The sequence below is a fragment of the Camelina sativa genome, chromosome 20 (genome assembly GCF_030686135.1).
Source record: "Camelina sativa cultivar CO46 ecotype springtype chromosome 20, ASM3068613v1".
Classification (NCBI taxonomy): Eukaryota; Viridiplantae; Streptophyta; class Magnoliopsida; order Brassicales; family Brassicaceae; genus Camelina; species Camelina sativa.
This window is the reverse complement of record NC_141899.1, coordinates 34,268,019-34,275,539: the sequence shown is the minus strand read 5'-3', so window position 1 is coordinate 34,275,539 and position 7,521 is coordinate 34,268,019. Positions and strand designations below refer to the sequence as shown.

General features: G+C 33.7%; 1 pseudogene; it reads left to right on the top strand.

Annotated features, from left to right (window-relative positions):
- The first annotated feature begins 275 nt into the window (after positions 1–275).
- Positions 276–376, top strand: LOC147919837 (small nucleolar RNA R71; annotated as a pseudogene).
- Positions 377–7,521: the final 7,145 nt, after the last annotated feature.

Genomic DNA, 7,521 nt, shown 5'->3' with positions numbered 1-7,521 from the left:
CAAAATGAACAGATTTCTTACCCACAAGGAGATTATGCACTGAATCCAGCTTAGCATTAACAAAAGCTAACTGGTTTGAATCATATCCTCCATGTAATCTCTTCCTTTCAGCATCTGCTCTCTTAGTACTATTGCTAGCAGCTAAGTTCTCAATCAACAATTCAGCATCTTCTGGCATTCTTGTCTTGAAATTCCCATGACTTGCAGCATCTAAAGCCAACTGATACTCCCAGTCACATCCTCTGAAGAAGATACTTAACAGTTGAACCCTTGAGAAACCATGGTGCGGACAGTCCCTTTGGTAAGCCTTGAATCTCACCCAAGCTGCTTTGAAGGCTTCATCTGGTCTTTGCTTGAAAGAAGACAGCTTGATTCTCAACTCATCTGACATTGCATCATCATAGAAGTAGTTAAGGAAGGCCACCTTGACATCACGCCAACTTGTCAATGATCCAGCATGCAGCTGTTTCAACCACTGAGATGCCTCTCCTGCAAGTGAGTAAGGGAAGAGTTTGCAGCAGATGTAGTCCTCAGTCACCCGATTAGCCTTGATGCTAGTCACCAGATCCTCAAAATGCTCAATGTGGTCCAAGGGCTTCTCATTGGGCAAAGCAGAGAAAGGTCTCTGCCCAACTAGTTGAAAGTACGCAGGTTTCAACTCAAAATCGTTCCTCTAGAATGGAGGAGGAACAATAGCAGACCGGTTCTCATACACCAGATCAGCCCGGTTATAGTCAGCAATGGTTCGGATCAGGTCTCGGTTGTGCTCCTGTCGTCGAACTGGGTTCAGTACGTGGTTGGCAGCTCCACGCACGTCTGTAGGTGGGTGTCGATCGATGCCACCTGGTTGGTGTCGATCGACACCAAGGTTCGGATCATCATCAATACCAGCTTGCTGGTTCACGACAGCCTGCTCGTTGACAACAGGTTCGGCAATCACATTGCCTTCAGCATCAATCTTTTGGCCCTGCTCATTGCGCAAGTGGCCCTCTTGATCCCTCAAAACACCAGCCTCATCACGCATCAGAATGATCGTATTAACCATCTTCAGAGATTTAGCTGCTTTCTGTTCTCACGTTCAAGTTTTTCCAACTCTTAGTTTGACAAATTCACAGTAGGACCAGACTTGTTGCTCCTTGTGTGAGGTCTAGGAGGCATGCACCTGAAACACCAAAGAGAAGAAAAACAAAAACGTGTAAGTAGAAAATAAAAAGAAAAGTTTAGACGAAATTAAAAACTCAAATCTAATGGTAGATCAGAGAGTCCCCGGCAACGGCGCCAAAATTTGATAAGCTCAAATTAATCTCTAGAGCTACTCTCTCAAACAAGAGATCACTGCAGTACTTAGGGGTTGAATCCACATAGACTCAAAATCAAATACAATAGATTATAGAGTTTTGTTATTACGCTAAACAAGTTAATTTAATTAAAATAAAAGCAATGCAAATATTTAAATGAAAGTGTTGTAAATTCAGAAAATCAAAAGAGTTAAGCCTAGGGAATTTGATACGAGCCAAATAGGGGTGAGTCGATAGCTGGTCTAAAGGACCTCTCTAACTAACTCGGATAGGATGGAGATGAATGATGGATCGAAGTTCGCCACCCAAAGCTGCGGAATGACTTTGTGATAAGAACACAAATCAATATCTAAGTGAATCGCACACAAAGATAAAGATTTAACTTGTTTTTTAAAGGAATCACACACAATAGAAAAGACAAGTAAACCAAAAAGCCTAAGCTTTCAAAGTGAGAAAACTCTCCCTTTATTTTTTCCAAAAATCTGTATATCTACAATGAAGGGAAACATGAGCTTATATAGGCTCAATTTACAAATCAATAACATAAATACAAAACAAATCAAATTAATTACATAAATAAATCAAGAATAAATTTGAGAGATTTTATCAATCATCATTGATGGAGATTGGTTCTTTGTATCTAGACACTTTCTTGATGTAGCCATGAATTGATTGTCTTCTAGAAACTTCTTCATAATTTGATCCTGATTTTCCTTGAACCAATTCTTGATGAGTTATGGATATTTCTAGGATTGCATCACTCTCTCCTTCTTGAAAAGGTTTTGTCCTCAAAACTAAAACCAAAGGTTGCATTTTTTTTGTTTTTTTTAATATTGAAAAATAGAATGAAATTAATACAAAGCAATTTTTTTTTCTTTTTCAAATAAAACTGAAATTCTACAAATCAAAACAAAATTATTTTGTATTTTTTTATACGAATTAAATATATATTTTTTTTCTTTTTTTTTTCAAATAAAACTGAAATTCAACAAATAAAAACAAACTTTTTTTGTACTATTTTTTTAAACGACTTAAATAAAACAAAAATGATTTTTTTTTCTTTTTCTTTTTCCAAATTAAACGAAATGCAGCAAATCAAAACGAATTTTTTTGTTTTATTTTTTTTTATTATTTTTTTTTCTTCAAATAAAGCTAAAATGAAACAATAAGAGATAGGAGCTTTTAGCTCTGATACCAAAATGATACGAGCCAAATAGGGGTGAGTCGATAGCTGGTCTAAAGGACCTCTCTAACTAACTCGGATAGGATGGAGATGAATGATGGATCGAAGTTCGCCACACAAAGTTGCAGAATGACTTTGTGATAAGAACACAAATCAATATCTTAGTGAATCGCACACAAAGATAAAGATTTAACTTGTTTTCTAAAGGAATCACACACAATAGAAAAGACAAGTAAACCAAAAAGCCTAAGCTTTCAAAGTGAGAAAACTCTCCCTTTATTTTTTCCAAAAATCTGTATATCTACAATGAAGGGAAACATGAGCTTATATAGGCTCAATTTACAAATCAATAACATAAATACAAAATAAATCAAATTAATTACATAAATAAATCAAGAATAAATTTGAGAGATTTTATCAATCATCATTGATGGAGATTGGTTCTTTGTATCTAGACACTTTCTTGATGTAGCCATGAATTGATTGTCTTCTAGAAACTTCTTCATAATTTGATCCTGATTTTCCTTGAACCAATTCTTGATGAGTTATGGATATTTCTAGGATTGCATCAGAATTTCTCAAGAAATTATGAAATATTAAATCAGATAAATTAATTAAGGTTCAAGCAATAAAGATCAGATCTAGAATTCTAAACTTTTGGTAAAATAATCAGTTGTCACTGCAATTATATTCTAAATTTAAAACCAGAAAATCAAAATCTCTTTGTAAAATTCTAAGTAATAAATCAGCTTTAAGAACAGGTTTAGATAAGTTCACAGAATTATTAATTCAAATCTCTTTGTAAGAAACAATTCTGCTCATCAATGGTTTAATCAGGAAAACAATTATATTCTCATATCAATTTATTTGCCTAAGATAACAATTCTAGGTGATCAATCAAGAATTATTGTGAAGAACAACCAAGGATGAAGATCATAAAAGATTAAGAACCCTAAAAATCTCAGATCTAATAAATCATAAAAACCCTATGAAAAACCCTAAACCTAACAGGCAAATTACTCAGACATGTTAAATAAAACACAAATCATCATTCTGAATAACATGCAATAGATATTAAAAGTAAAGAGGGAGTTCAAGAAATCTTCTCTCTACAAAAAATTCAGATCTATCTCTCCCAAAAGCTCTCAATATCCTTTCTCTCAAAAACTGCTAGAAGATAACTTAAGGGTTTCTAAAACCCAAAAACAATATATATACATCCTAAAATACGTCCAGGGGTTTATGTTGCAATTGTAGAAGACTTTGGGCAAATTTGTAAACTTCCAATTTCTTGTTCTCTCGTCGGGTAAACAGGAGTGCCATCGATGCCCTACTGTGTGGTGTCGATCGATGCTCTATCTCTGATCCGACTCCAACTTGATTTCCTTCGGTAAAATGCTCCAAAATGATCCAAATTGTTCCATATTGCCCCATCCGTGCCAAATTCCTAAATAACCTGTAAAGACTCAAAAATAACCTTGAAACAAATTAAAAGACTCAAAAAAGCACACTTATATCATAGTTAAAAACCGTAAAAACCATGATATATCAGCGTGTATGAGCGTTCTTTAATATTGGGTCTGACATGGGAAAGGAGAAATGAGTTTCAACATTTAAGTGGCAAAGGTTAAAAGTTTTATGAGACATGGAACAAGTTTTATGATTGAAGAGTTTTATCTTTAAGAAAGAAGCATTGCTGCGGGACCATTTGAATAACATCTTGTCTTGGCCAATAAGACTGGATGGGTGTTAGAGTTATAGTGATTACTGTGAGCTTCATTGGTTACCTCTAAAGTGTATTTTCAGAGAGGAATGGCCAAGAGAGTTGAGAGAATTCTTGCGGTTATCGTGAATTTAATTTCAGGTTGCTAGGGACTGTTTTCTTGGCTGGAGTTTGTTGATATAGTGTGAAATTTCAATCAAAATAGAGCTTGGCGCTATAATGTGAACTTGAAATTTTGTGGGGATGACTCAATGGGCGCTTTCAGTTGGTCTTGGAATTAGAGGCAAGAAAGTGATGGGGTATTATTTTTCTGTTTTTAAAAAGTTGCGAGTGTTGTAAGCTTAAACGAAATTAGTGTGTGATGTGGCTGCAAAGAAGAGAAGCTGGGTTTTTGGTTCGACTAAGCTGTGGATCAAAACACATAGCCTGAAAGGTAAGGCTAAACGTTTAGAGCATTCAAAAAGTCTTTATCTTCTGTTTGGTTCTGTTATCGACATTGAAAAGGAAAGATGAAGCAAACAATGGTTTTTGTGAGCCACGTTCTTTGAGGCTCCAACATCAAAGATGATGGGAAGGAATTAATGACGAGACATGAGAGAATTGGAGGCTGGTCGAATTAACAAAGGAAAGAAATAGGCATTATATTTGAGAAAGGAAGTTTTGATTTCACCATGGGATATTAAATGTCGTGAATATTGCATCGACGATCATCAAGGTTGACTGAGGTGGAACATGTTAATTGGTAAAACTCCATTATTAATATTCACAAGGTGCTTCCCCACGCAACGCGTGGGTTGTGGTGTAGTTGGCACTTTCTTATTTTTTTTTGTCTTTTTCGTTTTCTCTTTTGTATTATTTCGTTTTAATTAGGCATATACGGGCTTTGCCATCACTTTTATTTATACACTATATGTTTATACCATTTCGTTCAGATGTGTATAATTGTGGTGTTTATTTTTTATGAATTATGAAGATGTTGTTTCTTGCTTTTGAGGATCCAATCTTATCATTGACTGATATTGTTTCCAATACATTTATTATTGTATTATAGATTTTCTAATTAACTGCTTATGTAAACTTTTCATACGTTGATGTTGCAATAATAAGTTATTTTTTTAAAATATCTTCCGTGTAAGTGATTATGTTTGTATGCCCATGTTTTGGTCTAATATCAATAAGATCGTTTCTGTTTTTGTTTAGTTGGCTTTGAAACCAATATTGAGTTAAGCAAATAATGGTTCGAATTATGGTGTTAATAAGTAATATAAATTCTTATGTATATATATTGTATATATGTGACTATAAATTTAGCTAACTAAAAAATTATGTAATATTTAAATACAATCTTGAACATATATATATATATATATATATATATTTTTTTTTATTTGTGGGAGGAATGTATGAAATTATTGGATAGAAGCTATTTTTGAGTTAAATGACATTTAATGTCTTTAAAGTGAGTTAAATATTAATAAATTTTTATATGTGTCTTGACTTTTTTAAAAAGGAATACCAAGTGTTTCCTTCCAAATTTGAAGTGATATAGTATTTTAGTTTTCTTATATGATTTTATGAACTTCAATGTAAAAGTTTTTCAAAGTAATAAGTATACTCACTGATTGAATTATAAAATTTGGAGAAATGTTTATTTCGTTTAATCATCTGCTCTTTTAAATAAATTAAATAAGTATGTTGTTATTCCTACAAATAGGACAACATATATTATAGTTTAACCATAGAGTTAAGCAATGGAAATGGAACTTGTGATTGCAAGACAAAATGCTTATATGTTACACATTGATCGTTTAAAAATGAATAGGAACATCTAATTCTCAAATAAAGTTGATTGTTTTGTTAAAACCAACATATGTGAATTAAATTTAACTATGCAAATTTAAAAAATAAATATGAATAGATTAGAAAGGCAAGAAATATAAAAGTGTTGTAAAACACTTAGTGGACTCTATCTGACCGGCCCGTCTATTAGCCTAGTAGATTACGGCCCATTGTACTAAGGCCCATTCGGCCATGTCCTTAGTTATGTCGGTTTGAACTTAGTCTCTTATGGGACTCTATATATATGTTGTAACCTCGAGTTTGATCAATAATAAGACAAGAGATTTCGTCCCTAAATCCTCTAGTTTATAACACGTTATCAGCACGATAGCCTCTAAGGCCAGCTGAGAAAACCCTAACCACAAAACCCTAAAGCCGCCGCCCACAAAACCCTAAAACCGCCTTTGATCTTCTTCCTTCTTCGAGACTCATCTTCTTTGTCTCGGAGATCTCTTGTTGATTCACGAGCATACTTAGCTCGTGATCAAGTTCTATTCAAAACCCGATCGAGGTTCGTTGGTGCGCGGTTCGGGGGTGAGTTCGCGAGAAGCTGATCGAGAGAATCTGTTCGCGGTTCCGGGAAGCATCCGAGAGCGGTACGGGAGCGGTACGAAGATCCGGACGAGAGTAGTACGTGATCCGGACGAGAGCAGTACGTGATCCAAGGTTCATGATCAGAAATCAAAGGTAAATCTGAGGTCTTTAGCTCCCAGATCATATCCAGTCAGAACCTAATTGGTGAAAGGTAAACAAGATCAAAACTCTCTTAGAACCATATAATCGAATCTGGAACTAAAGCTATAAGAACCCTAAAATATCCAAGTAAACAACAAACAAACTTAAGATCTATAATCCTGTAAAACTTAAAAACTGATTCGCATAGGATTGATAGATTGCTTGTTAAATTGCACCAAAAGATATCAAGTTTAATTTGGTTTGATTTCTTGATTGATTGTTGCATAAGAACCTAGAACTAATTTAGATTCATAAGGATCAAATTAAAACAGATTGTTCTAGGAAATTAAAACTTGGATCATTCATGCATAGCAATTAAAATCGGACCATGTATAGGTTGTTTAAAAATCGGCTGCATGAATTAATCTTAGGATTCCTTAAGCTAAAACTTTAGCATAGATTTCCTGTAATTTTCGGCCATGAAAGCCATAGAACTCGAGCATGAACTTGTCTAGGATCAATTAGGATAATTTCCAAAACCTTGAATCATTATCCTAAACTTTAAGTAAAATTTACTTTAATATTCTAAGAGTATATCCGATTAAAATAAAAATTTTGTTAAGTTTCTATAAATTAAAACATAAAATCGAAAATTAAAATATTGGTTAGGATAAGTTCCTAATTAATTATGGTAATTATCTAAAACTCTTAAGAAAATAATTACTAAATCCTAGACTGAATAGGAAAACATAGAAAAGGAAATCCTATCTAGAAATAAGGAAATTGTTGCATGCATTATCTAT